This window comes from Bos javanicus, chromosome 17 (genome assembly GCF_032452875.1).
Source record: "Bos javanicus breed banteng chromosome 17, ARS-OSU_banteng_1.0, whole genome shotgun sequence".
NCBI classification, from domain to species: domain Eukaryota; kingdom Metazoa; phylum Chordata; class Mammalia; order Artiodactyla; family Bovidae; genus Bos; species Bos javanicus.
In genome coordinates this window covers 56,679,105-56,701,454 of record NC_083884.1, presented here as the reverse complement: position 1 = coordinate 56,701,454, position 22,350 = coordinate 56,679,105, and positions in this window count along the sequence as shown.

The following is a 22,350-nucleotide window of genomic DNA, read 5'->3' as shown; positions in this document are numbered from 1 at the left end:
CTTGCCCAGAGTCACACAGTGAGTTGCTGACCCTGGCTGGAAGTTTGACTTTTGAAGCTCCAATCCAATGCCCTTTTGGCTGGACCCCAGTGGCCTTCCTTGCAAGTTGCAGAGTGTTCAGATCCTGAACTTTTCCAGCTTCCTTGGCTCTGTTTTGCCTCTGGAGGCCCTAATGAAATATGGGGCAGGTGCAGGCAGCATCTCAGACAGTAGCTCTCTATTCAGAACATTATTTAGGGCTCAAGCCTGTTCAGCATGAAATTTAATCTCTCCATCAATGTTGTAACAAGCTTGTCAGAGAGCTGGGGACTGGCTGGGAGGTACCTGGTTGCCAAGGATGCTTTCAGTCCTTTGGTTTCTCCTTTGGATCTTCAAGAGCCAATCCTGAAGTCAGGGTTTAGGGGAGACCAGGGAAGTTTCTCATCTTGGTTAATGGCTAGGAAAGTGGACAGGGACACTCCAAATGATCTGGTCCTTTTCTGCCTCCCTCCCAACCTCATCACTACTGTAATCCCTGGTGCTACTTGTGCTCAAACCTCTCTGCTTTTCTTTTCATTCCTTGAATACGCTGATCCCATTCATGCCTCAGGGACTTTGCACCTGGTGTTTCCTCTGCCTGCAATACAGTTTCCAGCACTTTGCACAGCTGGCTTCTTCTTATCGGGTATCAACTCAAATGTCACCTCCTCAGATGAACTTTCCTGATGATTTCATCTACAGAAGTTTCCCTCTTCCACCATCACTCAACAATAACTCATCCCAGGTTATTTTCCACAGTACCTGTCACCTTCTGAAAGAATCATCCTCCACCAAAAGATAAGCTCTAGGAGGCTAGAGATTTGGAGCTGTTTTATTCATTGTTACCTCCTTGCCTGGGCCCAGGGAAGTCTGTCATTAGTAGGAAGGAGGTTAACAGCTTTTGCACATATGCAAACATGTCACACATATGTGAACACCTACACATATGAAATCCCCACTCCTGGAGCTTAACTGTAATGAGTAAAAAGACAATAAAATAAACCATACATTAGGCATGTGCACACACAATTCATTCATATATATAAGGGGTTGAAATTGCTATTTTAAATGAGGTGGGATCCAGAAGGCCTGGTTGAGAAAGTGGCGGAATGAGCCACACGGATGTCTCGTGAAAGAATGTTCCAGGCAGAAGATTTGGCAAGTGCAAAGGCCCTGAGGTAGGAGCACATCTGACATTCTAAGGGAGACAGAGGCTAGTGTTGCTGGACGGAGTGAACCAGGAGGGCTATGAGAGGAGCTGAGGCCAGAAGTGGGTGGAGGCTGGAAATCATACAGGCCTTGGTAAGCAATTTGAAAGACTCAGGCTTTTACTCAGAGTATATGGGAGGCCCCTGGTGCATTTTGAGCAGAGAGTAACAAGCTTTTGCAGCACTTCCAGATGTTGCTTTCAAAATAGAATGGAAGTCAACAACTAAGTTGCAATTTTAAAATTTTATTTATTTATTTGTTGGCCATGCTGCCTGGCAGGCAGGATCTTAGTTCCCTACTGCTAAGTCACTTCAGTTGTTTCTGACTCTGTGCGACCCCATAGACAGCAGCCCACCAGGCTCCCCCATCCCTGGGATTCTCCAGGCAAGAACACTGGCATGGGTTGCCATTTCCTTCTCCAATGCATGAAAGTGAAAAGTGAAAGTGAAGTCGCTCAGTCGTGTCCGACCTTCAGCGACCCCATGGACTGCAGCCTTCCAGGCTCCTCCATCCATGGGATTTTCCAGGCAAGAGTACTGGAGTGGGGTGCCATTGCCGTCTCCTAACCAGGGGTCAAACCCATGCCCCCTTAGTGGAAGTATGGAGTCCTAACTACTGGACCAGCAGGGAATTCCTTAAAATACAATTTTTTTGTGAGAGAATAAATTTAAAGCTGGCTGAGCATAATAGTGCAAAAAGTGTGTTTAATAGATTAAGAAATCTTTAGGGGAGGGGAGAATAGAATTGAATAAAGGGACTGAGGATGCAGTTGGGAGACTATTACAATAATCTAGTAAGAACTATGGTGGCTTAGCCCAGCCCCGAGACTGCAATAGATAACTGTGTGTTTTCTAACAATTCCATCCTCGCCTTCTTCCATAGAGATAGATGAGCACATGGCTGCTTAGCTGGGGACTACACTTCCCGGCTTCCCCTGGGTCAAATGGAATTAACCAATGGAATGTGAGCACAAGCAATGTGTTAGCTAGTGCCACATTTGCTTAAAGGAAAATTGTGCGTGGTATTCTTTTTCTCCCTTCCCCTTTATACAAAGCAGAGGGATGGGCTTGGATGCAGCCTAACCATGCAGATGAGGACAGTTCTGGGGAAAGAACCTGGGTCCCAAAAGAGGATGTGGAGCAAAGTCTAACGTATTCCAGACCACTCATCCCAGGACTTCTTCACAAGTAAGAGATGAACTTCTGCCTTCCTTAATCCACTGCATTTTGGGGTTCTTTGTTACAGCAGCTTAACCTTCACCTCAACTACTGCACAGACTTTGTGGAAGATTTGGGAATATCAGGAGTGAATTACAGCACAGTGTGAAATAGGAAACAACCTAACATACAACATTCACCATCTCCATCCTTTGTTGATGTTCAGTCGCTCAGTCATGTCCAACTCTTTGTAACCCCATGGACTGCAGCACGCCAGGCTTCCCTGTTCTTCACCATCTCCTGGAGCTTGCTCAAACTCATGTCCTTTGAGTCGGTGATACCAACCATCTCGTTCTCTGTTGTCACCTTCTCCTCCCGCCTTCAATCTTTCCCAGCATCAGGGTCTTTTCCAGTGAGTCAGCTCTTTGCATCAGGTGGCTAAAGTATTGGAGCTTCAGCTTCAGCATCAGTCCTTCGGATGAATATTCAGGGTTGATTTCCTTTAGGATCTCTGTCCTTAAAGCTCCATAACTAAGACCCTGCAGGGAACTTCTTGCAGACTGGCTTTCCCCTTAGGTCCCTTGCCTGATACCTCTTCTGATTACACATTCTCACTCCCCCATCTACATTCTTTGCCAGCTTCCCCAGTGCCAGAGGATATCTGAAACCTTTGATTTTATTTTCTCAAACAAATGAGTATTTTCTCAATCTTTAACACAGACAAGCTCCTGAGCCTTCCTCAGAGTTAATCAAAATTCTTGGTGGTGCATCCTCACAAAAGATGGAGGCATCCCTTCCAAGTCTCCATCCTAATACTAAGAATTAGCAGAAACGTGAAAATCATGGTTTACCTTTCATTTGTCTCATAGTAAATTTGTTGGTGGATCTCCCTTTCCTGAAAAAATACCCTCAATAAGCACATAGCAGTGGGGAGACGGTGGCACAGGAGAAAATATATCTTCCTCTAGCTTGAGAAAACTTTAGCGTTTGCTTCTGGGGTTTTAAACCCTCTCTCCCATTTACTCGTATACAAATATTTATACAACAGGCAGCCCTGGATCCTAACCCACATGGCTCTTCCTCACAGGCAGACACTCAGGCACATACAGACTTGCAGAGAGCTGAGTCATTCAGGGGGGTCCCTGGATGTCCACTCTGCTCTGTTTGCCTTTCCAGTGCCAACTCCTGGGCACACTTCCCTGCCCCCAGCTCTGTGTCCTTTACACTCATTGATTCTTCAGGTGCCTTACCAGAATTCTAGGTGGGGACTTTCTGCTGCCTCATTTCCTCCCTGCTTTTCTGGTCTGTTACATTCACTACTAACACTGTGAAGCCAGTTGTAAAATGCATCAGAAACAAGGCCTCTTCTTGAAGCCCCCAGAAGCCAAACCCATGCTTGGCACAGTAGGGTTTTGCTGTCCTATTAGGAAGGACTGTCTTTTCCACCCCTGGCTAGGGCTACTGGCCACAGGACATGTCTACTCTGCTGAGCACCCACACCGCCCACCACCTGCTCAGCCAGTGTGTGGGGCAAACGTGATGCACAGGCTCACGGAGAATGAACTCCAAGACTCTGGGCAGGATCCGACTGGAAATAACACCCATTGCCTCCTTGGGTGTGAGAGGAAGGGTGGGAATCAGTTGGGGAATTACGTGTCTGTGTGCATGTCTCTGTGTGGACCGATGTGGATGCCTATTGTGTGCTGACCAGCTGCGTTGTTCGTGTTTACAGGATAGGTTATCTACATAGGCAAACCACTTCAGTATTCTTGCCTTGAGAACCCCAACGTCAAATGTTGAAATGATATGACACTGAAAGATGAACTCCCCAGGTCAATAGGTGCCCAATATGCTACTGGAGAAGAGTGGAGAAATAACTCCAGAAAGAAGAGATGAAGCCAAAGCAAAAACAACACCCAGTTGTGGATGTGACTGGTGATAGAAGTAAAGCCCGATGCTGTAAAGAGAAATATTGCATAGGAACCTGGAATCTTAGGTCCATGAATCAAGGCAAATTGGAAGCCATCAAACAGGAGCTGGCAAGAGTGAATACTGACATTTTAGGAATCAGTGAACTAAAATGGACTGGAATGGGTGAATTTACCTCAGCTGACCATTGTATCTACTACTGTTGGCAAGAATCCCTTAGAAGAAATGGAGTATCCCTCATAATCAACAAAAAAAGTCTGAAATTCAGTTCTTGGGTGCAACCTCAAAAAATGACAGAAAGATCTCTGTTCATTTCCAAGGCAAACAATTCAGTTTCACAGTGATCCAAGTCTATGCCCCAAAAGTAAATGCTGAAGCAGTTGAACGGTTCTATGAAGACCTACAAGAACTTTTTGAAATAACACCCGAAAAAGATCCTTTTCGTTATAAGGGACTGGAATGCAAAAATAGAAAGTCAAGAAATACCTGGAGTAACAGGCAAATTTGGCCATGGAGAACAAAATGAAGAAAGGCAAAGGCTTTTGACAAGAGAATGCACTGGTCATAGCAAACACACTCTTTCAACAACATAAGAGAAGACTCTACACATGGACATCACCGGATGGTCAATACTGAAATCAGATTGATTATATTGTTTCCAGCCAAAGGTGGAGAAGCTCTATACAGTCAGCAAAAAAAAACTGGGAGCTGACTGTGGCTCAGATCATGAACTTCGAATAGCCAAATTCAGACTGGAATTAAAGAAAGTAGGGAAAACCACTAGACCATTCAGGTATGACCTGAATCAAGTCCTTTATGATTATACAATGGAAGTGACAAATAGATTCAAGGGATTAGATCTGATAGAGTGCCTGAAGAACTATGGATGGAAGTTCTTGACATTGTACAGAAGACAGTGATCAAGACCATCCCCAAGAAAAATAATTGCCAAAGGGAAAAATGGTTGTCTGAGGAGGCCTTACAAATAGCTGTGAAAAGAAGAGAAGTGAAAGGCAAAGGAGAAAAGGAAAGATATACCCATTTGAATGCAAGGTTCCAAAGAATAGCAAGGAGAGATAAGAAAGCCTTCCTCCATAATCAATGTAAAGAAACAGAGGGAAACAATAGTACGGAAAAGACTAGAGATCTCTTCAAGAAAATTAGAGATACCAAGGGAACATTTCATGCAAAGATGGGCACAATAAAGGACAGAAACAGTATGGACCTAACAGAAGCAGAAGATATTAAGAAGAGGTGGCAAGAATACACAGAAGAGCTATACAGAAAAGATCTTAATGACCTACATAAGCACAATGATGTGATCACTCATCTAGAGCCAGACATCCTGGAATGTGAAGTCAAGTGGGCCTTAGGAAGCATCACTACAAACAAAGCTAGTGGAGGTGATGGAATTCCAGTTGAGCTATTTGAAATCCTAAAAGATGATGTTATGAAAGTGCTGCACTCAATATGCCAGCAAATTTGGAAAACTCAGCAGTGGCCACAGGACTGGAAAATGTCAGTTTTCATTCCAGTCCCAAAGAAAGGCAATGCCAAAGAATGTTCAAACTACCACACAATTGCACTCATCTCACACACTAGCACAGTAATGCTCAAAATTCTGCAAGCCAGGCCTCAACCGTATGTGAACGGTGAACTTCCATATGTTTAAGCTGGATTTAGATAAGGCAGAGGAACCAGAGATCAAATTGCCAACATCCGTTGGTTCATCGAAAAAGCAAGAGTGTTTCAGAAAAACATCTACTTCTGCCTTATTGACTATAGCAAAGCTTTTGACTGTGTGGATCACAACAAACTGTGGAAAATTCTTAAAGAGATGGGAATACCAGACCACCTGACCTGCCTCTTGAGAAACCTGTATGCAGGTCAGGAAGCAACAGTTAGAACTGGACATGGAACAACAGATGGTTCCAAATCAGAAAAGGAGTCCGTCAAGGCTGTATACTGTCACCTTGCTTATTTAACTTATATGCAGAGTACATCATGTGAAATGCCGGGCTGGGTGAAGCACACACTGGAATCAAGATTGCCAGGAGAAATATCAATAACCTCAGGTATGCAGATGACACCACCCTTATGGCAGAAAGCAAAGAGGAACTAACAAGCTTCTTGATTAAGGTGAAAGAGGAGAGTGAAAAAGTTGGCTTAAAGCTCAACATTCAGAAAACTAAGACCATGGCATCTGGTCCCATCACTTGATGGCAAATAGATGGGGAAACAATGGAAACAGTGTCAGACTTTATTTTTTTTGAGCTCCAAAATCACTGCAGATGGTGACTGCAGCCATGAAATTAAAATGCTTGCTCCTTGGAAGAAAAGCTAAGACCAACCTAGATAGTGTATTAAAAAGCAGAGCCATTACTTTACCAACAAAAGTCCATCTTTTCCAGTAGTCATGTATGGATGTGAGAGTTGGACTATAAAGAAAGCTGAGTACCAAAGAACTGATGCTTTTAAACTGTGGTGTTGGAGAAGTCTCTTGGACTTCTAGGAGATCAAACCAGTCAATCCTAAAGGAAACCAGTCCTGAATATTCATTGAAAGGACTGATGCTGAAGCTGAAGCCCCAATACTTTGGCAGCCTGATATGAAGAACTGACTCACTGGAAAAGACTCTGATGCTGGGAAACATTGAAGGCAGGAGGAGAAGGGGACAGCAGAGAATGAGATGGTTGGATGGCATCACTGACTCAATGGCCATGATTCTAAGCAAGCTCCAGGAGTTGGTGATGGACAGGGAAGTCTGGCATGCTGCAGTCTGTAGGGTCGCAAAGAGTCGGACACAACTGAGCAACTGAACTGAGCTGAACTGAACCGACATAGGTGTGTGGGTCTACGTAAGTGTGAGGATGTCTCTCTGTATATTTATATGTTACTGCTTCCTGCTTATTTTTCCAGCCCAACTCATACCGTTCTTCCAGTCAGTGTTCTAAACACACGCTCTTCATATACTTCTCATTCTCTGCAATCCCTATGCCTCTCTCAGATATTCTCTTTGCATCTTTCCTTCATTGTCTCTTCCTCTTTGTCCCTTTCTCTCTTAACTTGCTTCTCTTTCTTTCCCTTCTCCCTTCACTTCTCCCTCCCCTTCTCCCTCCTCCTCCTTTTTCTCCTCCTCACCTCCCTCACCCTTCCTTCCCCCCTCCCTGCTAGCTCCTCTATACACCAGTGTCTTCCTCCACATCCATCTCACCTAGCTAACTCCTCCTTCTCCTTTGCCCTCAGCTCAGCAATCCCTTGTTTCTGCCTGAGCCCCCAGACAACCTTGGCCCCTGCTGGGGGAACACCCACAGGCCTCCCTTCTTCCCCGTCCATAGCTGGCTCCCCAACTGTGATGCTACTCCCTGTTTCCTCTGCCTTCCCTTCTCAGAATCAACTTACATAGTGTCACCTTAGTTAAATGAAAATCTTTGCCCCAAACTGCCTTCCCTATATGGTTCTGTGTTTGAATTGGCCACGAGAGGATTTGGGGCAAGTTTCAGAAGTTGGGCGTGAAGCAGCAAGTAGCCATGTTTATGCTCAGAAGGTCAGTGATGTCAGTTCAGTCCTGGGGGCAATTCACACCTGCTGTCACGAGTCTGGTGGTTCCCCTTGCTGGGGGCTTGTGGGCCAGAGCTCCCCCATTTCCTCCTCTAACTCCCAGCCTGTTTGGGTGCAGCTTTGTGGTCCTCCTGTAGGAGTTAGACAAATGTAATTTTAGGAGAAATCTAGTCTGAACCCCCATCTCTGGCTCTGCTTTTTTGGGATCTTGATCAAGACATAATTGAAAAAAACTGAAACCTAGGTTCTGTCTTCCTACAAAGCCTGGGGTTGCCTCCACACCCCACTGCATCCTCCTTTGGCATTTGCCTTACAATTCATGCTCATCTGGGTTGATTTTCCTATACCTTCCTCCAGAGGTAGCAATGAATAGGAATTGTTTGTTTGTCTAAAAGCAGAGTGGAAGCTAAGTGTTTTAGGCTGTGAAGCAGCGTAATGGTCACGGCGCCCGTTACATTACATTTTATGGTTCTATAGCAATTACACTGCATTTTATGGTGTCATAACATATTACATTTTATGGCTTAATATCAGCTTTAATACAAGACACTATGGCCCAGAATTTTAACAAGCAGAGGCTTCTTCTGGTGGGATGGTAATAGCCTTTCCGCATGATCATGTGCCTTCCAGCAGGAGGCCGAGGAAGGTGAAGCAGGGACCGAACTTCCCTCCAGCGTCCACAGCCACCCCGTCGCATGCCCTGTCAGTCAAGCCTGGCATTCTTGCTGGGGGGCTTTGGGCAAACTAGTTGAACAGACGGTGCTCTGGGCTTCCAGCACCGCCATCTCTCCCTCATCCCCGTTTTCTTCTCCTCACGACAGACAGGATGGTCTTTCTAAAGCACAGAGATAATTCTGCCACCTCTCCACTTAAAATCTATCCCTAACTTCCCATTGCCTTCAGGGACGAGTCCCTACTCAGTCCCAACTCAGCCTGTGGTTCAGGGTCCTTCTGTTCCCCCACATCCTGTGCTAACCCTGCAATGATCTTCCTGCCGTTTCCAGATGTCCTGGGCCCTTTTGCATCCCATGCCTTTGCACACACAGTTTCTTCTGCCAGGATTCCTTTCCTGTATCTTTACTTTTCTATGCCTGCATGCTAATTCACTTCAGTCGTGTCCAACTCTGTGCAATCTTATGGAGTGTAGCCCACCAGGCTCCTCTGTCCCTGGGATTCTCCAGGCAAGAATACTGGAGTGGCCATCCCCTCCTCCAGGGGATCTTCCCGACCCAAGGATCGAACCTCCATCTCCTGCCTTGGCAGGTGGATTCTTCACCACTGTGCCACCTGGGGAGCCCCTTATATGCTTTCATTTAACCAATATTTATTGAGCACCTGCAATGCTGGGCATTGTTCTGACTTTTAGGGGTGTAGCCATGAAAAAAACACTCAAAGTCTCTACTCTCGGGGAGTTTACTTTCTAGTGGAAGAGATGACTTTGTATCAGTACTTCAAAACTCAATCATGTCACCTCCTCCAAGAAGCCTACCTAGATAAGCCTGGGCAGTGACATATGCATTCCAAGGCCATGGCATGACACTCGTCCTCACAGCTGTACTCATCTGATCCCTTCTCTGACTTTCCCAAAGGCAGCGACAATATCCGACCCACCTTTACTTTTCTATTGCTATCACTAAGCAAAGTCCCTGGTCTGGCCCTTGAAATTTCTCAACAAGTTGATTAAATAAATGAATGAATAAAGCAAGAGAGAATAAATGATTACTGTGAATTAGGGGTGCCAGTGAGAATCAGCCCCCATCCTGAAACATCTCCAGCACAGTTGCCTTAAATCCTCTCACTAGGAACTCATCACTTTGGGTTAAGCATTGCCCTCTTGCAGCAGGTCGCTTGAATGCAAATAGCCCTGAGAGTAAGATGTTTGCCTGACTTATTCCATCGGGGCTCTTGGGAGCTGACTGGAGACTACAAGACTTAAGTGAGCTGCTCACCTGGACTAGAAGATAAAGAGAGGAGAAAAGGAAAGAGGCTTTGCCCAGGATTCCTGCCTGTGCTCAGGAAATTGGTTGCAGACACTGACAAATACCTTGAGAAAAATGCCTTGAAGGGACTTCCGTGGTGGTCCAGCTGCTAAGATTTCAAGCTTCCACTACAGGGGATACAGGTTCGATCCCTGGGGAACTAAGATCCTGCATATTGCATAGTGCAGCCAAAAAGTAAATATATATAAATATATATTTTTTTAATTTAAAAAAAGCCTTGGAAATCTTAACACTTATAGAGAAGGGTTATAGAGGGGATACAAAACGCTCTGGGTTAGGTATCAGGTTCTAGCCCTGATTCTGCCACTGACTGACTGTGCAACCTCTGGCAATACCCTCAGCCTCTTTGGGCCTTAGTTTCTTGAACTACAGAACTTGGAGGCTGGGAAAGATAGGATTAGAATCTCTTAGGAGTTAGCAGGGATCAGTGCTGACCAATGAACCATGAGGGGAAATCTGTTGGAGACTTTGGGCCAAGTTTCCCTTACTCTTAGAAAAAAGGCCAGTTCCTCTGAATGTGATCATTTCTAAATAGAACACCAGGAACTGCGGTGTTTGTGGAATGCTTATGATGGGCCAGGCCCTGTGCTAGACTAAATGCATTAAGTCATGTGATCATAATGGTAAACTTCTGAAGTATTACCCTGATGCCCATTTTACAAATAAGGAAACTGATGTTCAGAGTGGTAAATGTTCTTTCCCAAGGTCATGTGGGGAGCAAAGGGCAGAGATGGGATTGGAAGCCAGGTCTGTCTGACTGCAAAACTAGTGATCTTAAAGTCCTCCTCTATACTGTCCCCGTGTTAAAAAAAAAAAAAAAGCTAATCCAGATAAGCCCCCTTCCTCTCACTGATCCATATTCATGCTGCTCAGAACCAAGTAATTGGGGCTGCCAAAGGGTGCTGAGAAGCCATGCTAATGAGCTTGCTCAGCTCCTCTTCTGAAACTACATCCCCTGCTGGGCTGTGGGGCCTCTTCCGTCAATATTGACGCCTGTCTGAGACACTCGGAAGCTGCCATGAACTGGGCAAGCAGCTGCTGCTGAGATTTTAAGAGAGAAAGGCAGAAAAGAAAATTACAACCCCCCTAACAACGCCACCGCTTGGCATTGCAGACCTAGCAAACCCCTGCACATCTGGAGAAACCGGGGAAGGAAAGTCTAGATGAAATGCCAGTTGACCTGCGAGATGTGTGCTTGGGTTCCTGCACCCAGAGTCTATTCCCCTACCTGTGGAGGGCTGGGGAAATCTGTCTGGCAAGGGGAAGATGCGTCTTTGCCAGGCGTGCTCCTGGGGGAGCTGAGATTTTAAGTTCTGCAGCCCCTGGAGGGGCAAAGTCGTGTTTCTGAGTGGGGGCAGAGGAGGAGTCAGAAAGCAGGGGTTTGAAACAGGGCTTTTTAAGAAGGATGGTGTAACTGTGGAGTCAGACCATTCTAGGCTTGAACCCCTTAATAAGTGAGTTATCCTTTCTGGCAAATGGGATTTATTCACTCAACAAATATCCATGCATCTGGAGAACAGGGCAGTCCAGTCATGGGCATATAGGTAAAATGCACGGAGCCTGATTGCTTCCCTGGTGGCTCAGATGGTAAAGAGTCTGCCTGCAATGCAGGAGACCCAGGTTCGATCCCTGGATCAGGAATATCCTTTGGAGAAGGGGATGGCAACCCACTCCGGTATTCTTGCCTGGAGAATCCCATGGACAGAGGAGTCTAGCAGGCTACAGTCCATGGAGTTGCAGAGAGTCAGACACGACTGAGCAGCTAACATAATAACATAAAAATAATATGGAACCTGGTACCTAGTGTGTCCTTAGGAATGCAGAAACTCCACATGGATCAGGCAGGCATCATCACCCTGCCTAGATAAGGCTGGCTGCCCTATCCATGGGGAGTAACATGGCTGTGTAACAAGAGCTTTGAGGACAGCTTGTACTCCAGCCACCAACACTGTCACACAACCTTGGATTATTATTCTGTGTGATGGTTATTTTCATGTGCAACTTGACTGGGCTGCAGGTGGCCAGATATCCTGCCAAACGTTATTCCAGGTGTGTCTGCGAGGGTGTTTCCGGACAAGGTTCACCTTTGAATCACTGGAGTCTGTTTCAGCAGATTGCCCTCCCTGATGTGGGTGGCCCTCTGGGTGGTCAGGCCTTTCAGGATGGCTGTTCTCTTGCTCCCTGCACATCCCCTGCTTGATCAGCCCCTGCTCCACTCATGTATCTATCCAGTCTTCTTCATTACAACACTTGGTCAGGAACTGCCTACATGCTCGCTCCCTGCCCCAGCCGCTGGTTTCCCTGGTAACTGATAAGCCAACCTGAGGCCAATTCCCCCTATAAATAGTAGCCTCCTCCCCCACATAGCGTATGTTGTCTCCACGTCCTGCTTATCATCTGCCATACATCCATGAAGGGAGTGTCATTCCAGGACCCTTCATTCTGGGTGTGTAAGATCCCCTATCTAATGGGTATTGATGTCTCTGTTGCTGTCTCCACCTGGCTCTTTGGTCCTGAAGCTGAGTTTGCAGGCCTGCGGGGTGCAGTCCAACAACTGGCCTGCCAGGAAGCCGGAGAAACTCCCACGAGTGCAGAGATGTCTGGAAATAAGGACAGGGAATGGAAAGTTGCAGGGGGTGACCCTGAGGTGGCTGTCCTCTAGCACGTGCATGGGGCCCTGTGGCAGCTGACCACTCTGGGAGGTGTCTTTCTCTTCCATTACATTGAGAATATCCTGGTAAGCTCAGAGTTTCTTTCTGATTTAGGAGTAACTCCATGCTCATGGCTCATCTGACTGCCTGGTGATGGCTGGTGAATACACACAGAAGGCAACAACTGAATCATCTATTACATAATTGGGTGTTATCTGGTCAGGAAAGACCAGTCTACCCCCAACCCAGCACCCCTACACAATGAGAGACACAGGCTTTAAGGATATTAACTCAGGGACAGGCTTTTGGATTGTACATGGCCATTTACCCAGAATGTAAATAATAAGAGTAGCCTTGGGCTTCTGGTCCCAGTTCCAGTCCATGTTCCTGCCTACAGGAGAGGGCAGAACAATGAAGTAGAGGGATGGGACCATAGCTACACTGCGTTACAACAGATGTGAGACCTTACAGAAGGCCAACCCTGGGTTGTCAAGCACTGTAAAAAAAACCACTCCTGGGAGCCTATAACAGCTGTGTGCGAAATAAAGATCCGCCATGGACATTGGCATTGGCTGAGGACCAAAAAGTCCAGGAGTGGGCTCATAAAGATGACATCCATTGGGATTTCCACAGCCTTACAACCCCACCGCTGCCGGGCTAATGGAAAAGATGAACGGACTACTGAATGATTGAAGCAGGAAACCCACGTCCTCAACCTGTGGGCCAGGAGGCTGATTCAAGCCCTGCAGACTGTAACTGAACATCTCAGGGCATGCGTCGTCCCACCCATCGTCTACTCCGTGTTCACCCAGAGTCAATACCATCTGAATTCAACTCTTAACCACCAAAGGATCCAAAGGTTGCCAACTATCAGTCAAGACAATAACTCACTTTTGCCTACAGGATCTCCCCCCAGAGGGACACATTATAAATGACCTGGGACTGGCAGGTAAGTCCCCAGTGGCTGGGTTTGCCAACTCGTGGGGAATAAGATTAGAAAGGGACTTACAGATCTCACCTGTTGTCTACCCAGCCCCACTGAAGACTACTTAGGTAATTAATCTTGTCCCCTACTAGAGAAAGGCACCATTATATTATACCTCCAGTAAAATTTATAATATTATAACCCTCCAATACTCGGCACCACCTCTGGAGACTGCTGGTGGACAGGTGACACGATACTGCTGGCCAGGACAAAAATCCAAGGTGGGGTTGGCGTGATCTCAGAGTGCTGTTCCTGCTTCTATTCTGCTTAATGGTCATAATCTCCCCGGTGTTGTGCCTGTTAAGCATCTTATATTTCCTCCCGAGTCTGAGTGGAGAGAATCTGCTTGCAGGGGGGGAGACACTGGTGGCCTCACTATGAAATGAATCTGATTGTTGGGTCTGCAGCGAGATGCTATTGTCATCATCCTCTGGATTTTCATGAAAAATTGACCCAATAAGCACTTGGCTCCAAAGTCTCCTCACCTATAGGCAAATCACTCCCCCTAGCTTACTAGGTGTCTTAGTCTTAATGCTCCTTAGCTGCTGTTGCTTGTATCGCATTTGTGGTATTTGGTTGCAGTGCGCCTTTGTACACTTGACCTCGGGGCTGTCATGGAAGAGGGGTGCACCAAGAGTGTAAGGGTCATGCAAGGTAGGTGGGGTGGAGTGCGCGATCAGGCCTTTCAAGATGGCTGTTCTCTTGATCTCTTTACACTCCCTGCTCATCCAGCCCCTGGTCCACTCATGTGATTGTGGTTGCTGTGCTTAGTTGTTCAGTCTTGTCCAACTCTTTGAGACCCCATGGAGCCTGCCAGGCTCCTCTGTCCATGGGGATTCTCCAGAAAAGAATACTGGAATGGGTTGCCATGCCCTCCTCCAGGGGATCTTCCCAATCCAGGGACTGCACCCAGGTTTCCCTCATTGCAGGCAGATTCTTTACCATCTGAGCCACCAGGGAAGCCCCCATTCATGTGATAGGCATAATCAATAACTGCCTACAGGCTTCTCACTTGCCCCAGTTGCTGGCTTCCCTGGTAACTGATGAGCCAACCTGAAGTCATGTCAGTTCCCCCTATAAATGGTAGCATCCTTCTCCCCTGAGTGGTAAAGATTGCTCCAGGTCCTGTCTGCTACACATGGTGGGTGTTGCTCCAGGACCTTGTGTTTCACATGTGTCACACAATGTTGTGTTAATTTCTACTGTATAGAAAAGTGCTTTACACCTATAAATATGATCTTTTTCATATTCTTTTCCATTTTGGTTTATCGTAGGAAATTGAATACAGTTTCCTTTGCAGTAGAACTTTGTTTACATTCTCTATGCAGTAGTTTGCGTCTGCTGATCCCAAACTCCCAATCCATCCATCCCTCACCCTCCTCCCTTTTGGCAACTGCAAATCTATTCTCTGTCTGTGAGTCTGTTTCTGTTCTGTAGATAAGTTCACTTGTATCATAGTTTAGATTCCACATAAAAGTGATATCATCTGACTTACTTAGTGTGATCATTTCTAGGTCCATCCGTGTTGTTGCAAATGGCATTATTTCATTCTCTTTTATGGCTGAATCCTACTCCATTGTATATGTACCACATCTTCTTTATCCATTCATCTGTCAATGAACATTTAGGTTGTTTTAATATCTTAGTTGGCTGGATGGCATCACTGACTCGATGGACGTGAGTCTCAGTGAACTCCGGGGGTCGGTGATGGACAGGGAGGCCTGGCGTGCTGCGATTCATGGGGTCACAAAGAGTCGGACACGACTGAGCGACTGAACTGAACTGAACTGAATATCTTGGTTACTGAGAACAGTGCTGCAACAAACATTGAGGTGCATGTATCTTTTTGAATTACAGTTTTCTCTGGAAATTTGTGGCAACTCTTTTCATTCTCTGAAGAGTGCCTTTGAACCCACCAAGGTGATGTGGCTTTTCCATAGTGTTAAACTTCATTGTGCATTTCCCAGTGGCGCTAGTGGGGAAGAGCCTGCCCGACAGCACAGAAGATGTAAGAGACATGGGTTCGATCCCTGGGTCGGGAAGATCCCCTGAAGGAGGGCATGGCAACCCACTTCAGTATCCTTGACTGGAGAATCCTATGGACAGAGGAGCCTAGTGGGCTTTAGTCCATAGCATTGCAGAGTTAGACCTGACAGAAGCGACTTAGCATGCAAACTTCACTGTAATAAAATGAGAGAGAAAAAAATGTTCCTGGGAAGAACTTGTGTTCTTCTGGGTGTTTTCACCACCCCCACCCCCACCCCCACCCCGGCACCCTGAGGTTCATATGTTGAAATTCTAACTCCGAAGGTGATGGTATTTGGAGGTGGGGCCATTAGGCGTAATTGGGTCATGAGAGCAGAGCCTTCACAAGTGGGATCAGTGCCCTTGAAAAAGACCCCAGAGAGCTCCCCACCCCTTCCATCCTGTGAGGATACAGTGAGAAGTCATGGGCTATGAACCAGAGAAGTTGTCCTCCACAGACAGTAAATCTGTTGGCATCTTTATCTTGGATGACTCAGCCTCTAAAACTGTAAGAACTGTTTGTGATTTATAAGCCACTCAGTCTGTGGTCCTTAGCCTGTTCGGGCTGCCTTAACTAAAAGCAGAAGATCTTAATTTTGATGAAGTCTGATTTGTCCATTTGTCTTTATATAGATTGCAATCCTGGTGTCATAGCTAAGAAATCTTTGCTTAAAGCAGGGTCACATGAGCATTCTCTTCTGTTTTCTTCTGGTACAGTTTCTCTACCTTTGGTAGTAATAAGTTGGGCCAGGCAATTCTTAATAATTCTGTGCTAAACTCACATTAAATATATTAGCTCTTTTGTGGATTCCATGGGATTTTCTACATAAATCTTCACATTGAAAATAAAGATGTTTTCCTTCTTCCTTTCCAGTATGGATACCTGTTACTTCTTTGCTCTTCTTGTTTAGTTGATAAGTTGTGTCTGACTCTTTCGCGACCCCGTGGACTGTAGCTTGCCAGGCTTCTCTGTCCATGGGATTTTCCAGGCAAGAATACTGGAGTAGATTGCCATATTCTTCTCCAAGACATCTTTCTGACCTAGGGGTCAAACCTGAATCTCCTGCATTGGCAGGCGGATTTTTTTTTAACCACTGAGCCACCTGGGAAGCCCCAAATATCATTATTTCTTTTTTGTTGTTGTTGTTCAGTTGCTCAGTCGTGTCTGATTCTTTTCAACCCCATGGACTGCAGCACACCAGGCTTCCCTGTCCTTCACCATCTCCTGGAACTTGCTCAAACTCGTGTCCATTGAGTTGGTGATACCACCCAACCATCTCATTCTCTGTTATCCCTTCTCCTCTCGCCTTCAATCTTTCCCCTGAATCAGGGTCTTTCCTAATGAGTCAGCTCTTTGCATCAGGTGGCCAAAGTATTGGAGCTTCAGCTTCAGCATCAGTCTTTCCAAAGAATATTCAGGATTGATTTCCTTTAGGATTAATTGGTTGAAGCTCCTTGCAGTCTGAGGGACTCTCAAGAGTCTTCTCCAACACCACAGTTCAAAAGCATCAGTTCTTTGGCATTCAGCCTTCTTTATGGTCCAACTCTCACATCCATACATAACTACTGGAAAAACTATAGCTTTGACTAGACAGACCTTTGTTGGCAAAGTAATGTCTCTGCTTTTTAATATGCTGTCTAGGTTGGTCATACCTTTTCTTCCAAGGAGTAAGCGTCTTTTAATTTCATGGCTGCAGTCACCATCTGCAGTGATTTTGGAGCCCAGAAAAGTAAAGTCTGACACTGTTTCCATTGTTTCCCCATCTATTTGCCATGAAGAGATGGGACCGGATGCCATGATCTTAGTTTTCTGAATGTTGAGTTTTAAGCCAACTTTTTCACTCTCTTCTGGCTTTCATCAAAAGGCTTTTTAATTCCTCTTCGCTTTCTGCCATAAGGGTGGTGTCATCTATGTATCTGAGGTTATTGATATTTCTCCCAGCAATCTTGATTCCAGCTTGTGCTTCATTCAGCCCGGCATTTCGCATGATATATTCTGCACATAAGTTAAATAGGCAGGGTGACAATATACAGCCTTGACATACTCCCTTCCTGATTTGGAACCAGTCCGTTTTTCCACGTCCAGTTCTAACTGTTGCTTCTTGAGCTGCATACAGGTTTCATAGGAGGCAGGTAAGGTGGTCTGGTAATCCCATCTCTTTAAGAATTTTCCACAGTTTGTTGTGATCCACACAGTCAAAGACTTTAGAATAGTCAGTGATGCAGAAGTAGATGTTTTTCTGGAACTCTTTTTTTTTTCTATGATCCAACAGATGTTGGCAATTTAATCTCTGGTTCCTCTGCCTTTTCTAAATCCAGCTTGTACATCTGGAAGTTCTTGGTTCATGTACTGTTGAACTCTGGCTTGGAGAATTTTGAGCATTGTTTTGCTAGCATGTGAGATTAGCGTAGTTGTGCATAGTTTGAACATTCTTTGCCATTGCCCTTCTTTGAGATTGGATTGAAAACTGACCTTTTCCAGTCCTGTGGATGCTGCTGAGTTTTCCAAAGTTGCTGGCGTATTGAGTGCAGCATTATCACAGCATCATCTTTTAGGATTTGAAATAGCTCAACTGAAGCTATTTTCATCACCTCCACTAGCTTTGTTCATAGTGATGCTTCCTAAGGCCCACTTGACTTTGCATTTCAAGATGTCTGTCTCTAGGTGAGTGATCACACCATCGTGGTTATCTGGGTCATGAAGATCTTTTTTGTATAGTTTTTCTGTGTATTCTTGACACCTCTTCTTAATATCTTCAGCTTCTGCTAGGTCCATACCATTTCTGTCCTTTATTGTGCCCATCTTTGCATGAAATGTTCCCTTGGTATCTCTAATTTACTTGAAGAGATCTCTAGTCTTTCCCATTTTGTTGTTTTCCTCTGTTTCTTTGCATTGTTCACTCAGGAAGGCTTTTATATCTCTCCTCGCTGTTCTTTGGAACTCTGCATTCAAACAGGTATATCTTTCCTTTTCTCCTTTGTCTTTCACTTCTCTCCTTTTCTCAGCATCTGTAAGACCCTCTTCAGACAACCATTTTGCCTTTTTGCATTTCTTTTTCTTGGGGTTGGTTTTGATCACTGCCTCCTGTACAATGTCACGAACCTCTGTCCATAGTTCTTCAGACACTCTATTAGATCTAATCCCTTGAATCTATTTGTCACTTCCACTGTTTAATCATAAGGGATTTGATTAAAGTCATACCTGAATGCTCTAGTGGCTTTCCCTACTTAATTCAATTAAGTCTGAATTTTGCAATAAGGAGTTAATGATCTGAGTCATAGTCAGCTCCTGGTCTTGTTTTTGCTGCCTGTATAGAGCTTCTCCACCTTCAGCTGCAAAGAATATAATCAGTCTGATTTCAGTATTGATCATTGTCTATGTGTAGAGTCTACCTAGCCTTATTTTACCAGTAGGATATTGTGAAATAGAAAAGGTTATAGTTGTTCACTCTTTCTGGTCCTATCCTCATCTTGTTTCTGATACTGGGGGGAAGAATCCAGTCTGTTACTATTAAGCATTACGTTAGCCATGTGGGGGAATCCTGCTTTATAGATTTTTTACAAACAACTTGTTCAGTCTGGAGCTAACTATTCCTCACCCATGAAGCAGGACCCTTCTGCATTCTCTATAGCACCTTGGGATCCATGAGGTTATCTGTCTTAGTTAATGGGAAGAGTCACTGTCTTGGGCCATTGGGATACCCACCTCCATTATCTCTAATCTTTGCAGAAGAGTCCCCAACCTTGGGGACTCACATGCATGGGCTTATCAGGACTACCATTTCTCCAGTTCTCTCTGGGGAGCACTCTTCTGATCTGAGAACTTAGCCACCATGGGTTCCCCAGACTCTCAGCCATGGCTTCTCATTTCAGGGGGCCCTCCATGACTGCTCCCTACACTGCACCCTGGAAATTCTCTCATGGAGGAATGCTGGGCTGACTTCTTGTTTCTTGCCTCTCAGGGATCACTGACCTTGTTTCCTGAGCTCCAATACCCTGCAATCATTGTGGCATATATTGCATCAATTTTTTGGTTGTTTCAGGCAGGAGGTTATTCCCATTCATATTACTCCATCCTTGCTAACAGCTAAAGACTGTTCAGTTATTGAACTAATTCCAGATTTTTGCTGGAGTTCCATTATTTGTTAAGAAAAAGCATTGTAACTATTAGTTACATGGCTTGCCTGATCCAGGAAAAATTGAGCCAGAGCACCTTATCTTGGTGTGCATAAAAAGCTAGGGAATGGTGAAGGATGGTAGTAATTCTTGTTAATTATATATTACTATGTAGTGGTTGTGGTTTAGTTGCTAAGTTGTGTCTGAATGTTTGCAACCCAACGGACTGTAGCCCACCAGGCTCCTCTGTCCATGGGATTTCCCAGGCAAAAATATGGGAGTGGGTTGCCATTTCCTTCTCCAGGGGGTCTTCCCAACCCAGATAGAACCTAGGTGTCCTGCATTGCAGGCAGATTCTTTACCCTCTAAGCCATGAGGGAAGCCCCATCTATTACTACATATATATCATCTATTACTGCACCAAATCTTACTACTACAGGGGAGTAATAGGAACCCAAGGCTAAAAGCAAAAGTCTTAAACCTGCTTTAATTCCCAAATATTCCCACTCCATTTCCTCCTCCAATTCACAAATATTCTTTTTGGAAATAACTGTTGTTTTCTGAACAGAAAAAGTAATGTATTATCACAGGAGAAAAATTTTGGAACAGAAAAAGCTCAGTGAGTATAGAAATAACTCTCATTTTCTCAGAGAACACATATCCTTCCAGTCTTTTTTTTCCCCCATGCTGTCATAGCCATATGCTTTCTTTCCATAAAACATATTGTACCATTTGGTGTCATGGGGGTATAGAAGGGGTGGGCATGTTTTGATCACATAATGGAATATTTGAAATCCTGGGAAACTAGGGGAAAGGTCACCAACCAGCCGTCCCCACCCACCCACCCGCACCAGACTGGAGCTGCCTGCCAGTTTGGGTATCCTGATCTATTCTCTCTACAGGCTATAAACTCCCAGAGCGGGAACCACACCTTTGAGAACTTTCCCCATAAGACCTTGAAAATATTAACAGTTAGAAGCTTTATGGAGAGATGGGCAGGTTCCTGTTAATACTAACAGCTAAGGTTTACTGAGTACTTGCCATATTCCAGGAACCATGTTAAGAGCTTAACCTCCGTAAATCCTCAAAACATTTAAAAACCCAGGGACTTCCCTGGCAGTCCAGTGGTTAAGACTCAGAGCTGCCAATGCGGGGGGTGCAGGTTCAATCCCTGGTGAGGGAACTAAGATTCCATATGCTATGCGGCATGGCCAAAAGAGAATTAAAAAAAAAAATCAGATGTACTATTATTACCATTTTATAGGAGATAAAATTGAGGCTCAAAGAGGTTGGATAAATAAGCCCAGTGTCACAGAGCTCTTGGGCGGCAGCGGTGGTGGTGGTGGGTGATTTGTGTCCAGGCACATGTAACTCTGCTCCATTACTCTGACGCTACACTGACCACAGTGCCATCTGGGTTTGGGTTGGAGTTCCAGCCTTCTCTCACTAGCTGTGTGGCCTTCAGCAACTCACTTAACCTCTCTGAGCCTTAGTTCCCTCACTTGCGGAATAAGTATAATAAAACATCTGAGTTTTCGAGAGACAAAAGATATAGAGAGTGTCTGGCTTTGTGTCTGTTAACAGTGGCCACTCCAAAAAGGCTAGAGCCTCTCTAACCCTTAATAACAATTCACTGAAAGAATGAAGATTTCCCCTCCTCAGCATGCAGAGTGTTAACTTAGAACCTCAGGCTGTTAGCGCTTCTCTGATCTTGGCACTAATTACGTACAGAAATCATTTTGTCTCTGCCATGTCTAATGAAAGCGACTGTACAGAAATGGGATTTATCATGATATGTGTTAGGAGAGTTTTTTCTTCTTTAAAAGACTACCTCAATTTCCCCCACTTTTCATTTCCCCCTCTCCTTGCCAGATAATCAAATACAAAAGTTATATTAACCTCCCAACCACTTCAATTAAAACACTCATCCAAAATTTGAAAACAATTAAAAAACCCATTATCTCAGATTTAACGTTCTCTGATTCCATGTCTATTTTCTGCCATGGCGTAAACGGCAGGTAACGTTATCACAGTAGGTGCCTTCTGGAAAGCTTTGCCTCGTTCTCCGCCAGTCAGTCCCGAGGCTGCTCGCCCGGCACAGGCCTTATTAAAAACCCACATGCCCTGGTGTACTTTCGTCATGTCCAAATGCATTGAAATAATTGATTGTTTTAATGAGTTCTCCATCTGTCTCATTTTCTTCTGTCTTTCTCTACTCAGGAATGGATTTCAGAGAGAGGGAAGGACAGATTCACTCTTGGGAGGTCATGGGCTGAAAGATGTGAGGGTCCTTGACTTGGATCTATTGCCTTGGGGTTCTGCATTCCGTGATGAAATTAGAAATGGTTCTCCCAAAGAAGAGCATGCCATGAGGTGTGTTAGGAAGCTGTGGTGGCTGCAAAGAACACAAGACCCCTAAAGATGGGTCAAGAGAAATAATGCTGTAGTCACTCCTTGTGACTTCTGGTTGTGTCAAACAATATGTACTGTGTGCCTGTTGTATAGTAAGATACCATGCCAAATAGCAGAGATATGGTCTCCAAGGCCTAGGAGATTCAATAAAAAATAAACGAACAATAACAACCAGCAAACAAAAAACCAAAACGCAAAACACAAAACACCCCCCTCCACAAATCCCCAGACTCCTTGGATCAGACACATTCATACACTACTCATGGAAATGTAAATTTTTGAAACCT